Here is a 16,815-nt window from a genome sequence, read left to right on the forward strand (position 1 = left end):
CCTGGGTCTGCTCCCACACCGCACGTGGGGAGACCGAGTCTTCCAGAGGTTCAGACCTTGGCTCCAGGCCACGCGGAGCAGGTGCACAGGTCATGATGCTGGGCTGACCACGGCGGTGCCTGCCCTCCCCGGACCCAGGCTCTGAAGCCTGCAGCTGCCGGGCCTCTCGCCTGGGGCTCACCTTGGCAAGATGTGCCCATTCTCATGGTGCCCCCACGGAGGCTGCAGATACTGTGGTGGAGTTGCTGCAGAGAGGGGAGCTGGGCCGGGCCAGGTCCCTGGGAGAGCACCCCTCTGAGGCTTCCCCCGACTCACCCCCCCAGGACCAGCCCAGGGCAGGACTTTGTGATGCGACAAACAGGCCAGCCTGGCCTCTTGTCCCTCACTCTCCTGTGGCTCCATCCAAGCCAGGGTTGGGGCGGGGGGAGCCCGGAGGAAAACCATCTCCCCTGTACCCGCTCCTCCCCGACAGCACTGGTCACCTGTCACCCTGCAGCACCCAGCCTGTTTGCCACCAAGTAAGGAGGGGGCCAGCGGCGGGGACGGGCAGGGACTTCTCCAGGGCCGCCGTGGGGTCTGGGGTGGAGCCTGGCCCGGCCAGAGAGGAGGAGCGGGCTCCAGGCCCCCTTGCCCTCCAGTCCTGGAGAAAGTATGTGGGCTGTAGGGTCAGCCTGGGCGAACCCCAGCACCTGCTTTCGTGTGGTCTCGGGAAAGCACCGCGACTCCCGCGCCTCGGTTTCCCCGGCAGTAAAATGGGCTCACTTGGCTCCGTCCCACACGGAGCCGCGGGGGGTGTGTGGAGCTCCTCCGTGGGAGGCCCCGGCACGTCCCTGCGCGTCCGTGCACAAGACGCTCGAAACGGGGCATCGACCTCTGTGGTCCGGCCCCGTCACGGCTGGGCACTGGGGCTCTCCTCGGGGCGCCGACCCCTTCTGGCTCCCAGTACCATGCCCTCAACGAGAGGCCCTCAGCAGCCCCCCCTCCACCTGCCATGCCGGGACCAGGGAGAGAAGGCCACGGGGGTAGGTCACCCCTCGCCGCCCATGAGCATCAGCTTTGAAAACGCGGAGCCCCAGCTCCCCCCGCCGAGACCCAGACCAGAGTCCCACGCTGGGCTGCGCGGCATCCAGGCCTCAGTTAGCCCTCGTCTGTGCTGGTCGCTCCAGCCCTGCTCTACCCCAGCTCTTGGCCTCCGCTCCCCTGAGCCCCGGGCCCCCAGCCGCTGCTCCCTCGTCTGTAAAATCCTATGATTGCAACTCCCTGGTGGGGAAGCCGGGGAACCTTGTGATGTGATACAGGTGAAGTGCGGAGTGGGGTGAGTGGTCTATAAGCGGTGCCCCCTTCCCATCCCAGGCCTTGGGTGTTCTCCCACCCACCCTTCTGGGGAGCAGCGTGCCTCCGTGTTCACGCACGCTGGGGTCCCTCGCCCGTGGCTGGGAGAACGTGGCTCCTATGAGATCTGTGTTCCCATTTTAGACGGCCTCCAAGGCTGACGGCAGAGCTCTGGGGGCTTCGAGGCTGCGGCCGTGGGCCGCACCACACGTGCTCCCTTGGTCCCTGGCCTCTGGCAACTCCATCTGGGGTGGACGGGAAGCTGAGCATGTGCTCCCAGAGGGCCCAGGCACTGACTGCCACCACCCCCAGAGCCACTTTCCCTGCCCGCCCCCCACCCCGCGCTCTGGACTGGGAGCAGGTGTCCAGCGGGCGGGGAACCCGACGCTTGGGAGGAGAAAGGGGTCCTGGACCCAATCGTCTTTCGGTCTGACGTTAATGCTCCCGTGGTCCCTGCTGTGCGATGTCCACGGCCGTGGTGGCACAGAGCCACAAGCAGGGGGCTTATAGCGACAAACCTGTCCTCCGCCCGTTCCGGAGGTGTGAGCAGGACCGAGCTCTCCAGAGGGTCTGGGGGAGGATCCTCCTGCCGGTCCCAGCCCTGGGGGCTCCAGGCTTCCCCGTATCTGTCAAACCCGCTTGTCTCTCACAGGGACACTTGGCGTTGGGTTTAGGGCCCGTGCTAAATCGGTCGTGATCTAAACCCAAGATCCTTAATTGGTCATATCTGCAGAGATCCTTTTCCCAAATACGGTCACATGTCCAGGTTCCTGGGGTTAGGACGTGAGTGTATCTTTTGGGGAGCCACCCTTCAGCCCCCTGCTCCCGTCTCCGTCTGAACACCACCTCGGAGAAGCTGCGGGGCCTTGTATTGTCACTGCTCACGTGGATAAGCTTGCCCTGTCGACCTCAGGCCGGGTGCCCCGAGCACTTGCCAGTAGATGGGGGAGGAAGGATGGCACAGAGACACCCAGGTATCTGTCGCAGAAAGTCCAGTCCCGTGGAGCGCACCCAGGCAAACTGCTTTAGTTTGCCTTTTGCTGGCTCGCCGTCCCCTCTGATCTCCGAGCCTGCCCGGAAACCGGCAGCATGATCACGTTGCCGGTGCTCTTGGCCCTGGCCCACACACAGCACCAGCCTCACGCTGGCTGAAAGAATGGAATGTGCCCTACCCCAGCTCTGTGACCAGAAAGCAGCCAGCTACAGCCTCCTGGCTCCAATGCTAATGTCCTCCTTGGCCCCCATGGGGAAGGGGTGGGGGGGGCGGGGGGAGCCGTGTGCCTGCTCTCCGGAAGCCAGGGGCTTGAAAGCGCCCGGTAGGAGCTGACCCCTCTGACTGTCTCTGTCTCCAGGGACAGAAAGGTCAGCCCCAGAGGAAGGAGCCCAGGGGAGTGCCGTCCTGGTGGTCTCCTGCTTAAGGAGCACCCAGGGGCCCAGTTTATGTCACGATGCTTACTGAGCCCCTGCTGTGTGCCAGGCCCTGGACTAGGCTTGAGATCTGCCAGGAATGGGACAAAACACCTGCCCTCTGGGAGCTTGCATCCCGGGGTGGGGATCCAGACAAGCAAATGAACAAGTAGGCCAGGGTGTGGGACATATAGTGGCAGGGCGGGTGGGGAGGGCCAGGTGGAACCAGCTGGATAAGGAGGGTGGGAGTTTCTCTCTTACACAGGCCGTTCTGGTCTCACTGAGAAGACACTTGAGCAGAGACCTGAATGAACTAAGGGAGCGAGTCACATGGACGTCTGAGGGAAGGGCATCCTAGGCCCAGGGAATAGCAAATGCGGAGACCCTGCGGAGGGAGGGAGTGTGCCGGAGGCAGCAAGGAGCCCGGAAGGGCAGAGAGGTGGGCGGGCGGGTCAGACAGGACTGGTGCGGAGCCCTGGTGGGAGGAAGTCACCCGAGGCTAGGGACAGCGTCTGGCTGTGTGCGGAGCGGTTATCACAGCAGCTGTGTGGACGATGGGCCGTGGTCAGAGCAGGACCGGTGTAAGGTGCCCCGTTCAGCGGGCAGGCTGTGCGGCAGCCCAGGGCGGAGACGTGGTGGCCACGGGGGAGCCGCGAGGGGATCACACTCCAGATGTGTCTGCAGGGAGCGTTGATGGGGTTTGCCGATAGCTTGGGTGTGAACGAAAGAGGAGTCCGGGTTGACTCGGTGCAGCCAGAGGGGAGGGAGGGCGATTCCGGGGAGAGGTCCGGCCTCGGAGCCTCCCTGCCCCATCGGGCTGCACCCTCCCTCCTCCAGTCGCCGCCTGCCCCTCGCGGTCCCTGCCAGAGCCCGAGGACCACGCAGGGGGACGCTCCAGCTCCTTCCCACTGAGGCAGGAGGCGGCAGGCCTGCTGGGACACGCACAGCCTGCCGCGGTGGGCAGGCCCGCCAGATCCTCTTTCCAGGGATGCGGTCACAGCGGTAGAGACACAGAAGCTCCCAATTAGGGGCCTGGACAGGATCCAGAAGGCCTGGGCCTCTGCCAGGGGCAGACTCTTCCAGATCGGGGTGTGTGTGCAGGGAGAGGTGGGAGGAAGCAGCGGGAATGGGGAAGACGCAGAACCCCGAGCCGGTTGACCTGGTTTCTGGGCCCGGCTCTGTCTCCTGGGCTCCTCCATTGAGGAGGAGGAGGGGGAGGAGGGGGAGTGGGGCGGCGAGGATTTCTGCAGAGCTTACCACAAGCCAGGCTCCGTTCTCCGTATTTGGTGCCGTTCCGGGTCCTGTGCGGTCGTCGCTATTGTTAAACCCACTTTGCCCGTGAGGAAACTGAGGCCCAGAGCCCTTAAGCCACTCGCCCCAGGTCACGCCGTTGGGAGGCAGCCCCTGAGGCGCGTCCCTCACCACACTGGCCCGTGTGGCCAGCCTCTGCCCGCCTGTCCAACATCCCCCGGGCCCCGCCCCCAGAGTCCAGTACCCCCGGTCCGGGGGCTGGCCTCACACACACACCAAACCAGCCAGCCTCAGGGCCTTTGCCCGTGCTGTTCTCTACCTACAGCGCTTTTCTCGTGGCTGGCTCTCTGCCCTTCTGGTCGCAGGGGAAATGTCACTTCTTCAGACACATTTCCTAACCACTCACCTCCCCCCGCCAAACCCAGATCTCTTCCTGCTCCTGATACCCCATCCGTTCAGCCAAGCCGTCCCGGGCAGGGAATACAACAGCGAGCACAGACAGCAAGGCCGTCCGTGTGCCCTCACCCGGGGGACAGAGCCCCGCCACCAGCCTCCGCCCGCAGGGTCGTCCTGACCCCTCACCTCTCTCCCACCTCTCAAGTACGCATGAACTCCTTGAGCTGTGCCTCAGGTTAGCCGGTCCCCCAACATGACCCTGGGGAGTCACTGGTCAGGTTGAGAGAATCGGCCCCCTGCCACCCTCTCAGCCTCTCCCCCCGCAACATCTGCACCCGTCTCGGGGATCTCTCCTGGAGCAGGTGCCTCGCGGGGCGGTAGAGACCAGAGTGGCTTCGAGGACAAGCCCTAACTCGAAAGAGCTAAGGGCAGATGTGGGGCCCTGCGCCTGTGTCCACGGCCCCATGGAGCACCTGTCACCTCTGTGTCTGTGACAGGAACTCTCCAGAAAGAGCAGGACTAGGGTGAGCCCCTTAAGACCCAATCTTGAACCTTCTCGCCGTACGGATTCCTCTCTTCCGGACATTTTCCCGTTGTCAGCTGCTTCTGGTAAGATGTGGGGCTCAGAACCAAATACCGTTGATCACGGCCCAATCAGGCAGGACCGTCCCCCTCCCCAGTTTCTATGGACGATGCCTCTGTTGATGTGACCCCAGATCGCAGCACAGAAGGACCGTCCTGTTGCTCCTGCCACCGACCTCAGCTCTGGAACACTCGTTTTCTCAACTCCGGCTGCACATGGGGAGCACCGGGGCCAGTTTTTAAGCTCCCAGTGCCCGGGCCACACCCCCTTATCAATCAACTCAGTCGGCATCTCTGGAGACGGCCTCGGTGATTGCAGTGGGTGACCAGGCTGGGGGATGGAGGTGCTGGTGCCCCGGGAGGTGTGCTTGACTCACTGAATCCCTGGTGTCCAGGCCTTTAGGTACTCAGGCAGACGTCTAACCCGTGGTTCCCGAAGAGCGTTCCAGAGAACACCAGTTGTGCAAAATGGTCCACCAAGAATGGGTGTGTGGTCAGCGAGCGTGAGAAATGCTGCTGCTCTAAAGCCACCCCTTACGTAGGTCATCGGATGAGTCACAGGGGAAGGCGAACCCCCCCTGAAATCAGGCTTCCTGTAGACCGGGCGTACAAGCCCTCAGTGTGGCTGGGCATGCCCCCCCCACACCCCCAGTTCCCTGAGCTCTCTTTCTCAGGTGGGCACTGAGCTGAGCAGAGTGGGGATGAGGGGGGTGGGCACGAAAGCCTGGGACCAGGGAGAAGTCCCCACCGCAGGGTCCTTCCTGGGGCCACGGGTTCACTGCCCCCACGGAGTCACGCAGAGGTCCTGGAGGGGCGCCTCTGCCCTGGCCAGCTTGAGTTCTGGGGTCCCAGGCGGTGAGGGGGCGTCCGTGAAACTCCGCAAGCTATTTCTTTGCTTCTGTTCAAGTTGGGTCTGTGTATTGACCAGGCATAGTGCGTGGGAACAGTACGATTCTCAGAAAGTGCAAACGGGCTTGGAGGGAACAGTCAGTCCACAGGTCCCCACCTGGGGGAGAGCCACTGCGTGGGCCTCCTGTGTCCTTCCCTTGCCCCCACTCTTCTCCCTCCCGCCTCCGCTCTGCCACCTCCTGAGGGCACCTTTCATGTCGTTCCATAAAGAGCGGCTGCAAAATACTCCATTGGAAGAATGTGCCAGAACCTATTTAACGAGTCTCTTAATGATCGGCACTTGGGCTGCATCCCGTTTTCAGCCCTTCTCGACAAAGCTGTAATGAATGACTTCGGACACACATCATTTCGGATGGGTACAAGTCTGCCCCTAAGACAAATACCTCACAAGGGATCGGCGGGTCCCCGGCCATGTGCATGGTTGTCGTGACAGACGTGGCCCCATTGCCTCCCAAGGGGGCGTTCCAGCTGCTACACCCACCCGCGGTGCCTGGGGGATACGGCCACTTTTATAGAGTGCCCTTCTGTCCGAGGAGAGCCCGCCGTGCACCCGGGGGTTTCTGGTTTCTGGGCTCGGGATCGTTTCTTCCGGTGACCTTTTATGCAGAAGGTTGATAAGTAAAAGAGAGGGAGGTAGGCTGGGGTTCGAGCAGGGGTGGGCACCTGCTCTGTTGTCTCCCACCCCCAGGACGCCCTTTAGGGGAGGCAGGAAGGGAGTAAGAGGCATCAGGGCGCCGTGGGGATATGGCAAAGCAGGAAGCCAGTTCTGTCCCCGGGGGTGAAGGGTCAAGGGGAAAGAGTGTCCCTGGACCTGAATGAGGCCGGACCGGGGAGGGGCATGAGAGGGCTGAAGCGGGGCCGCAGAGGCTTCTCCAGACTGTCACCCGGCCAGTGGTGCCCAGACCGGCTCACAGCCACTTGCAAGAGCTGATTGGCCGATTGTTCAATTTCCCGGGAATTTCGTGAGCCAGTTGGTAAACACACCCATTGTTAAAAAGTAAATTCTATAAACTTACAATTAATGAATCTTCTTCAAAACTAAGAAAACCCATCCTCAGAACTCCTCGCTTCTTGATGACTTGGCTGTAGTTTGCTGCCAGCTGTGGCCACGAGGTCGTCTACGCCCACGGATCTGTGTGGTGACACGCTCCCTCGGGCCTCTTCCCGACTCCGTGCGCGGGTGCAGGGTGGGCACGTCGCTAGCTTGAAACTGACTCCGATGGGAGCATTTACACCACGGCAAGTGGCCAACACTGCAGATTAGGGCTCCCCACAGTGCCCCCCGTCCCCAGGCTGGCGGCTGAGCCCCCCCCTCCTCCCCTGCCCCCAGACTGGCGGCTGAGCCCATGCCAAGCACTTCGCCATGCCGGCTGCTCTGCCCTCTGCCCTCCTGCCCCTGACTTGCGCTGATGGAACCCAGCCGGAAGCCAGCTGGTCAGGGCACCAGGCTCCCGGGGCTCAGACTGAGACGGAGCAGGTAGGGAACAGGTGCGGGAGAAACCGATGGGCCGCAGTTGGCGTGCCAGGCCTCTGCTGTCAGGGTGACAGAAGACACTTAGTGACCCCCGGCCCCTTCCGCGTGGGGTGGACATCTGTGCGGGGTCTCAAGCCTCCTCAGCGCTGACCCGGGCAGCCAGCTGGGAACTGGCCCTTCCACTGGGGAGGCTCCGGCCAGGGCTCACATTACGTATCAGAGGACGTCAGACCCGAGTAGCAAAACCCTGTCATATTCCTTAGGATAACGATAGCATCTTCTTACTCTAAGAAAGCGATGTTCCTATTCTGCCCGATGCGTCGCCAGCATCCTCACATGCCAAGGGTGAGTGGTCTGTCTGCAGGCCGAAGCTGTGCCACGGTCCCTGGAGGGCTTGCGGGAACACAGACTGACCGGCCCCCCGCCCGATGCTCTGATCCACCGGAGGTGGCGTTGCGATATCATAAGAAATACGTAATTTGGTCTTTACCCCAGGCTCCTGGCCAGAGCGCCTCCAACCTTTGTGGTTTTCTGACTGATAAACGTGCTCGGAGCATCCTTGATTCTAAGAGTCGATCTTTAACCCCAGTTCCGACGCAGACGCTCTGGTGAGATCTTTCCTGGGTGATGGGGGCGTCCTTTGTTCCAATGAGGTGACCCTGGGTGGCTCCGGGACAGCTTCAGGATGGGGCTGGTTGCCGAAAAGACCACGATTCGGCCCCACCCCTCATCCTCCTGGTAAGGGAGAGGGGCCGGAGGCTGGGTTCTTGGTCCATCCTGCCTGTGTGATCAAGCGTCCATAAACGTCCTTCACGTATGTGTTGTGAACACGTCCTTGTGCCAGGAAGGACACACCCAGCTCCACAGGGACAGAAGCTCCTGTGCTCGGGACCCTCCCAGACGTCACCCTGTGCATCTCTCAATCTGGCCGTTCACTGCCTTTGTAATAAATCAGTGATCGTAAGGAAACAGTCTTCCTGGGCTCTGTGAGCCACTCTAGCAATTAGTGAACCTGGGGGAGGGGTCGTGGGAACCTCCGATCGGAGCCAAGTCAGACAGAGTGTGGGGGACCGGGGACCCACCCCTCGCGATTGGTGTGTGCCCTCAGGGCATCTGTGGGACTGAGCCTGTAACCTGTGGGGTCTGTGCGGGCTCCAGCTAGCATCGGATCGAATTGAACTGTGGGACACCCGTCTGGTGTGTGAGAACCGGTCGGTGTGGGAAACACCCACACGACTGATGTCAGAAGTACCGGGGGATTGAAAGGAAAGGAAAGAAAACAGTTATTCTAGGGGTGCTGGGGGCTCAGTCGGTTGAGTGTCTGGCTCTTGATTTCAGCTCAGGTCATGAGCTCACGGTTTGTGGGATCGAACCCCGTCCGGCTCTGTGCTGACAGCCAGGAGCCTGCTTAGGATTCTTTCTCACCCCCTCTCTCTCTCTCCCTGTCTCTGTCTCTCTCTCTGTCCCTCCCCTGCCAGGATAAATAAACAAACATTTAGGAAAAACAAAAGAACACGGTTTTCCTAGACAGTGAGTCTGGTGTGGGGCCTGAGAGCGTCCTGAGCTCCTGGGCGTGATCCTGAGAACACACCGACCGGGGTGGGCTGATCCATAAGGCTGCTCCCCCACAAATAAAAGGGTCTCGCTGTTTTATCACACCAAGCCAGGCGTGTGGCCAGGTGGACCAAGGGGACACCCGTGGGTCAGGGTTTACGTTGTCTGCAGAGAGGGGACCCCCCCCCCCGCCGAGGCCCAGGAAACCGGAAGGTCGGCACAGAGTGCTCAGGACCCCTCCTGGGGCGAGGCCAGGGCATTGCCCTGGGGGAAGAAGCCTTGCTGGCAAAGTCCACCCGGGCTGAGGACAGAAGCGACAAGTGGAAAGACAGATGTTGGCGGAGAGAGGAAAACAATGACACGGGGACAAAGACGCTGGCCATTGAGGCCAAGGGATTCAGGCTCCTGGGATCTGCCTCTCCGAGGCGACGTCTGGAACAAGCAAAGGAAGGCAGAGACGAGAGAGAACATCCTGTGTGATACCTTTTAGAGCAAGTTCAAGGACAGGCAGCACTAATCTTTGGGGACAGAACTCAGACGGAGAGCGGGGCGTGTTCCCCGTCTTGACCTGGGCGGTGGTCACACGGGCCTACAGGTGTGCAAACATTCATCGAGGTGCACACTTAAGCCGTGTGTGCTTTGCCCAAAGGGGGTTACACCTGGGTGTGTCCACCCAGACTCGGCCTCACCGACTGATCTGTTGCACGGTTCCCAAGGCCTCCTGTGTGTGAGCTGTGTCCGTGGCCCGGCCACACGGCATCCCCACCCCACGGCAAGCCCGGGGTCCTCAGGAGAGCCTGAGCACAAGTGGCCTCCGGGAACCAGGGGAATGTGGGCCAAAGACGCTGGTCAGGGCCTGGGGAACGTCAGTGGGTCGCCAAGATGCTCCAGTGAGATGTGACAGCACCGGGAGGCTGTCCCCGGGAGGGCACTGGAGGGATGTGTGCTCCGGGCAGAAAGGACAGTTCGTCCAGGAGGACAGAAGTGATGTGTGTTCAGGGAACCGTGAGCCTTCGGTCTGGCAGCAACGTGAGGGTCAAGGTGGGAGAAAGCCAGCATCTCGGCTGGGGAGACGGGAGGGCCCCCGCGGTGCCAGGCTTTTCCCCTAAGGGCAGAGGCTGGTCTCCAAGGGGTGTTGGCGCCGGTGGGGGCCAGCCGGGGCGCAGCTGCAGAGAGAAAGCCGTGTGCACACTCGCCCTCCCTGTGACCCAGTGGTTCCGCTTTGCTCCAGATAAACAAAAGCAGATGTCCACACAAAGGCTCGCGTGGGAACGGTCACAGCAAAAAGCTGGAAATAGCCAAATGCCCAGGAAATGGATAAACCAGCTGTGCTGTGTGCACACTGTGGGACTCTGCCCGGCAATAAAAAAGCGGGAGCCACTGACCCACACATCCGTGCGAGTGAATCCCAGGGCCACGAAGTTGAGCGAAAGATCCAGACACGAGAGACAACATTCCGTGAGGTTCCATTGGTGTCCAGATCCAGAGTAGGCAACACGAATGCCTGGGGACAAAAGTCAGGAAAGGGGTTGATGGAGAGGACCACACCCACATGCCCTGTGACCTTTCTCCCCATGGCAAGCCCCACCCACCGACACTTTGACCTTTCTTATCTGCCCCTCACACCCCACAACACACGCACACACACGCACACACGCACACACAGCATCCTGGAATCCGGCTCGTCCCAGATGGAGCTTCTTCCTGGGAACAGGAAGTGGCCAAAGCCTTGATTCTTTCCTGGGACGGCTGCCACAGCATCTGACCCATGCTTGCCCTCATCCTCCCCACCACCTTTTCACAGTGCAGGCCTGATCCCGTCACCCTCCTCCGGGGTCTCCCCTTTGCTCTTGGGGAAAAGACCAAAATCCCTCCATGGCCACCAAGCCTGCACGATCCGGCTCCTGTGAGCCTCCCCCACCCCCACCCCCCCACCCCGCACTCAGACACACCACCCTTTCAGTTTCTCAAAACTCTCCTTCCAACCTCAGGGCCTTTGCACCTGCTCTTGGCCTCACCTGCAAGACTTTTGTCCCTAGTCAGTTCTTATACCCCCGCCCGCTTCCCAGCCCAGTTGTCTGTCTTGGGCAGCTTTTCGTCACGCTGCCCAACAGGTCAGTCTGTGAGAGCACGCCTATGGACTTAACCTCCCCACCGGGTCATCATCTCCTTGAGGGAAGTTCTGTGTCTTTCTCCCCCATCGTATGCCTGCTTCTCAGCACAGCGCCCAGCAAGAAATTCCTGCTGAGTCCCTGAAGGGCAGGGGGGCTCTGAGCTCCCTCCCTAGAGGTCACAGACCTTTCCAGGGGTCTTGGCTGAATTCCAAGGCACGCTCCTGCTGTGTGACCCCGGAGGAACCGCTTCCCCTCGCTGACCCGAGCTGCTCCACCTGGGAGATGGGGTGCCGGGCTCCTGGGACAGCTCCCTCTGAGCACAGACATCCTCGTGCCTGGGACTCTGTCCCGGAGCACCCGGGCGAAGGAAACGTCTAGGCCCTCGATGAGCCACAGAGGTCTCAGCGCCAGGAGGCCACAGGAGCAGAGGAAAGGCTAGACTCGGGAGTGCAGTCCTCGACCGCCAGAGAGAGGTGCACAAGCCCATCCTTGCACGGACTTGCGAGAAGAGTCGAGCCAGGCCCAGCCTGATGACATTTAGTCTCCATGCCGTGGATTCCACCGTTGAGGCCAGCATCGCCTCGAGTGCAGGAACTGTCCCAAGGTGAGGCCGGGGCGGGGGCGGGGGGAGGAGTGTCGGGGGCTCTGCTTGTGCAGTACACATGTCAGCAGATCTCTTCAAGCCCAGACAGCCGGGCTGCTTCTCCACGGCACCAAACATGCAGGGCCTCCAGTGCCCAGCCCAGACCCGACTGCGCCCGCCGCCGGCACCGCCCCTGCGCAGCAGAGGGCAGGCAGCAGAGGGGGTCGGGTGGCAGGCTGTCCGGCGCGCTGGGGAGAAGTCGGTGCAAGGGGCCTGGGGCCTGTCAGGTCCTGCCGGATGCGGCCCCGCGAGCAAGGCGGGGCCCCTGTCTAGTCAGAGAGGCACCTCTGTCCCGGCCGCTCGTCCCGGGGCCCGCGTGCCACAGGTGTGCAGGCAAGGAACCATCCTGCTGTCCTCCTGCTGCTGGAGACGGTGGCGGTGATCGCGACCAGCAGCCAGGAGCCAGCCAGGGTTCCGTTTGGTTCCAGCTCAGGGTGGTATCGAAGGAGACTAAGTAGGTCTCCTTTCCTCCAAACGGAAACCGCTCGCGCGGGCCCTATGGAAGGAGCTGGGCGACGGGGAAGGGAGGCCGCCGCGAGGGGGCCGCCCCTCCCCGTCTCCCATCCCTCGGTTTGATTGTGGCCGCCGCCGAGAGCTCCTGCCTCGGAGGGTGATGGGAAATGCCGAGCACCTGCCTGGGGTCCGGTTGGGAGGGACGACGTCCTAGCTTTCATCCCGTTTGGCCCCACCTTCGGCCCTCCCCCCGGGGTGCCACTCCTGCTCCGGCCCCCCCAGCCCCGGCCCTGGGCCCCACGCCAAGAGGGCTCGTCAGCTGCTTTGCAAGATCTTCACGGGGTCTGCCCGAGGCCCCGGGGGCTCCACAGTCGCAGCCAGAGGGGGGCAGTCCCCGGCCCCATGAAGATGCTTCCTCTAAGCGCCGCTGGGCTCCGCCGCAGAGAGGGCGCCACCCTCACGGGGTAGTGGGGGCGCAAGCACCCGAGCAGGCTGTGCTACGGGGACGGCGACGGCTCTGTCCTGGCCTCCGCCCTCCCTCCGCGACCTCCCCCGATCCCCAGACTTCTGACGTCGTCTCTTTGCCAGCAGTGGCCACGCTTCACACCCCAGCCGAGAGCCCTCGGGCCCCGCGCCTCGGCCTTCTGTGCCCAGCCGGAGAGGTCCACAGGCACCTCAGGCCGCAAGACCGTACGTGGCCACCCCCACCCCCGTCTCCCCCCTTCTTCGCCTTCTCCCCGAAGCGGATGCCCCGCCTGCCACCGTCCCACACGTGGCCCCCATCAGGAAAACGTTCTTGACGCCTCCCTGCCCCTGCTCACCCCCGGGGGGCCGGCGGGGGGGGACCGGGTAGCCTGAGTCCGCCTTGGTGGGAATATCCACACCACAGGGACCGGCAGGTGCACACACCAGGGCCCTGCTCTCAGAGGGGTGAGTGGTTCACGCTGAGCCAGGCAAGAGGCTCACCTCCAGTGTCGGTCTGTCACCAAGTCCCGCTGACGCTGGCTCCAAAATGGATCCCATCCGTTCTGCACCCACACGGCCGGTACCTTGGTCCAAGGCAGCTTCGGCTCTCACTGGACAGCCCCCACTCTGCCCAGGGCCTCCGGGGGCTCCCCGCTGCAGCCGAGCTTGTCTCCCAACCCCTCAGGGCCCCCCCTCACCCTCCCGTCCTCAAACAAGGCAACCACCTCCCACCCTGGGGCCTCTCCTGGGAGCACGTGTGTCCTGCGCCCCCAGACCGCCCCACCCCGGTTCTCTGAGTGGCCAAGCACGCCTCAGCTGACACGCGACCTCTCCAGAGCGGCTGCCGTGACACCCATCGCCCCCACCCTCGAATGCCCTCCAAAGCCCCTTCTCGTTTCTCCCCTCCGACTCTGGGCCCTTGGGCACGGAAGCGTTTGTCGCCTTTTGCCTCGTCTGGTTCATGGCTGGGGGGGCTCCAATGGTTAACAGAGCGCACGTCTACGAAACGCAAGCCCCAGTGGCCCTGCTTAGTCTGAGCAGCGGGAGTGGAGACCGAGCGTGGAGAGGCTTGCCCAGAACCACAGGAAAGCAAGGCAGGGGCAGGGGCATGGCGGCCAGAGCAGGGCTCCCTGGGCGCCTGGAAGGAGGGCGAGGAGGCCCTTCCGGTCAGCTCCGGCAGGGGCCTGCCTGCATCTGAGGCCTGAGGGCAGTGGGAGCCCCTGGAGGTGGTCCAGCAGGGGAGTGCCGGCTCTCATTTGCAGTCTGTGAGCTTGCATGAGACCCTGCGGGCCTGTGGGGCCTCAGCGGGAAAGGACGGGGCTCCGGAATCCCGTCTCCCACTTGGGCCCTGGAGCCCCGAGGCCGTCTTCGTAGGACTTCCGTGCTGGGCACCAGTGCTGTTCTGCAGGGAAACGTGCAAAATGCTCTTGGAGCTGTTCTCCTGTCCTGTCCTGTCGCTGGGAAAGGTCCGATCACATGACACTAAGTTAAATCCCGGAGGCCCTGACCCCACCTGCCCGAGAAGACAAGGCCCCGTAAAACCTGATAACGGTGGCAAACAAGGCTTTTTTTAGTAGCACGTGGGCCAAATGAAACAAAGCGAGTGATGCCCACCCCCACCCCCCGCTCCCGGGGGCCAAGGGGCAAAAGCCACAGACGCCAGAGACAAAACAGCTCAGGAGCGCCAGCTCCGCTTCTGGCCTCTGGGTCCAGGGCAATAAACCTGGGCCGCTCGGGAAGGGCCCGGAAGCTTGTTGGAAAGGCTGGTCAGACGGCCCTGGCAGCCCAGAGTCTGGGGGGCTTCCTTCCCCTGCAAGCCTACTTCTCAGCATGCCAAGGGGCCTGGGGCTTGCAGGTCGACGGCAGGACCCTCAAGGGCAGGGACCAGGAGGTGGGGCCCCAGTTTTCCCACAGATGAGGCGCCAGCTAAACCTCCAGCCCTAGAATGCAGGTTACTTACGATTTACAAGCCTGTAGGGAGAGAGGCACTACACCCCCAAGGGCCTAGCGTGGGCTCATCCAGAGCAGTCAAGTCAAAGGACTGTGCAGGCGTAGGCAGAGCCTTTGATGGAATTTCTCGTCCTCTCCTTCAGCAGCGGATCAAAACCTGGCGGGAATCACCCAGAAGCCTCGTGAAAGTGCAGGTTGTGGGGCCAGGGCGGGGGCCTGAGCCTCTACGTTTCTGATAAGTTCCCAGGTGCTGCTGCTGCTGGTCCGGGGACCACATTTCCAGAACCACTGGCCTCAAGGACGTTTGGGGGGAGTGGGGCTCTGGGCTGGGTGGCTGGAAAACGAGCAGGTCCATATAAATGACCGCCCAGAATGAGAACGTCCGCATGGTGATACACAGAGGGGAGGGGTGTCCGCCTCTCCCTGAGGACCCACGGCCTCCCTGAGGACCCATGAGCTACCTGGGGGACAGGTATTATCACCTCTGTACTACAGATGAGGAAACTGAGGCTCGGAGAAGTGAAGTAACGACCCCAAAGACACATCAGAGCTGATGCACAACCCATGGTCTCTGACTCCACAGACACTGTGTGCTCCCCTCTGCCGATGGGGGGACCGTGTCTCCCGGAGGAAGGAAGGACCTCTACTGGTGTGCCACAGGGCTCTGTCTTCAACCTCAGCCAATTCCCAGGGGTCACCTAAGACTGAAACATACGTCAGGCACGCCCGTCCATGCGCCTGTGACATAAAGAGGGCTTTATTCACGTTCGGCAGTGTTTCCAGAGGCTATCTGGAAAGTCTGGAAGCAACGAGACTCATTAATTCATTCAGTCACTGTTTACTGAGCCAGCACTGTGTCCCAGGCCCCGTGCTGGACGCCTGCAATTCATCTGTGAACAAAACACAGAAGGCCCTCGGCTCAAAAATTGTCTCCACTTAGGATGACTATTGGTGTCTGTTATGCAAAGGTAATGGGAATTCGAATTCAAATCCAGCTGAGACTCCTTGGCCTCCGCCATGGGCCCAGCTTCCTCTTTTCTCCCCAATGTGTTCAGGTTCCTGCCCCTAGGCCCCCCCCGCCCCCCCCCCCCCCCCCGTGGCAGGAATCCCCACCGTTTCCGGTCCGCTTCTCCTGTTTCTGTCACCCTGAACTTCCACGTTGGCTTTGGCTCCCGACCTGCGCTTTTCAAAGGCTGGGCCTTCGCCACCACGCGCAGACCCACGGTCAGCAGCGGGCGCGGGAGACGCTCATGGCCTTTGCTGTTAATATCGGCGCCTTTGCGGGGGGGACGTGGGGGGAGGGGGTCTCCTGGCTTATCGTAGCTGTTTCCCGCAGGGGGGGGTCCCCGGAATTCCAGGCTCACGGTGTGGCGGTGCAGATGCCTGGGCGGTGGCCTAGAACCGAGTTGGGGAACGTGAGTCGCCTGCGGTAAATGAGTAAGGGGACGTAGCGGTGCGTCCAGTGGTGGGGTCGGTGGTTCTTTGGGACTCCGGCCAGACCCCCACCGGGGTCACCAGCAGTCCTGGTGGTCTGGCTCCTCTGAAGCCGATTCCTCTTTTAGGCCTCATGACTCTCCCGGCAGCTGCATGCGGAATGTGGTTGACAAGGGACCGGCCGCCAAGGTGGGAGGGGCTCCTCCCCCGGGGCCAGGGGCTTTCTGCTCGTCCCCTGCAGCTGCCAGGGCAGAGGCTCCCGGCCCCGCTGCACACGGGGACTCCCCGGGGCCAGCTGCACCCCAGCCCAGCGAGGTCAGAATCTCTGGGACCGAGGCCTGGGCGTTAGTATAGCTTTAGGTTCTCGCCGGGCGAGTCCCATGCGCAGTGGGGCTCGACAGTTCTGCTCTGCCATCGGCCTCTCACATGCAAGACGTGGAAGCTCAGAGGGGTTAAGTCACCTGCCCAAAGTCACCCAGCTGAAAGTGATGGGGTCAGAGTCCCCATTTGTCTCATTCCTGGGCAGAACCCCCTGTCCACCCTGACTGTAAGGCAGGTACATTGACTCTCCTGCCGTAACTTTCCCCCTGGCTTTTCAGGAGGAGGGGGAATCGGGAGGCAGAGAGTGTGGCCACAGGCTGGGGCTGAGCCCCGCCATCAGACTCTCCTCTGGGGGCCAACCCCACACTCCGCCTGTGGTTCCTGAGCCCCACCCCAGCTCTCTCCGTGGGTGAGAAGAGGGCCCAGCCCCCCCCCCCCCCACCGCAGCTTTGACCTCGTCTCCCCAGGCATCTGTGGTGATTCCCTGGGTCGTGAACCCCCGCTGGCAGCTCCCACCGCTGTCCTGGGGC

The 16,815-nt window shown here is 62.3% G+C and overlaps 1 protein-coding gene across 2 annotated transcripts in view; it reads left to right on the plus strand.

The window, feature by feature from the left end:
* Window positions 1-402: 402 nt before the first annotated feature.
* Window positions 403-16,815, plus strand: part of OSGIN1 (oxidative stress induced growth inhibitor 1) — a 32,034-nt gene continuing 15,621 nt past the window's right edge. Inside the window, exon 1 of one of the 2 annotated variants that reach the window (XM_042919821.1) lies at window positions 403-518. The gene's annotated coding sequence lies outside the window, so the exon portion shown is untranslated. The remainder of the gene's footprint in view (window positions 519-16,815) is intronic. The other variant, XM_042919818.1, reaches the window with a different exon arrangement.

Source organism: Panthera leo, chromosome E2 (genome assembly GCF_018350215.1).
Source record: "Panthera leo isolate Ple1 chromosome E2, P.leo_Ple1_pat1.1, whole genome shotgun sequence".
In the NCBI taxonomy this organism is placed as follows: Eukaryota; Metazoa; Chordata; class Mammalia; order Carnivora; family Felidae; genus Panthera; species Panthera leo.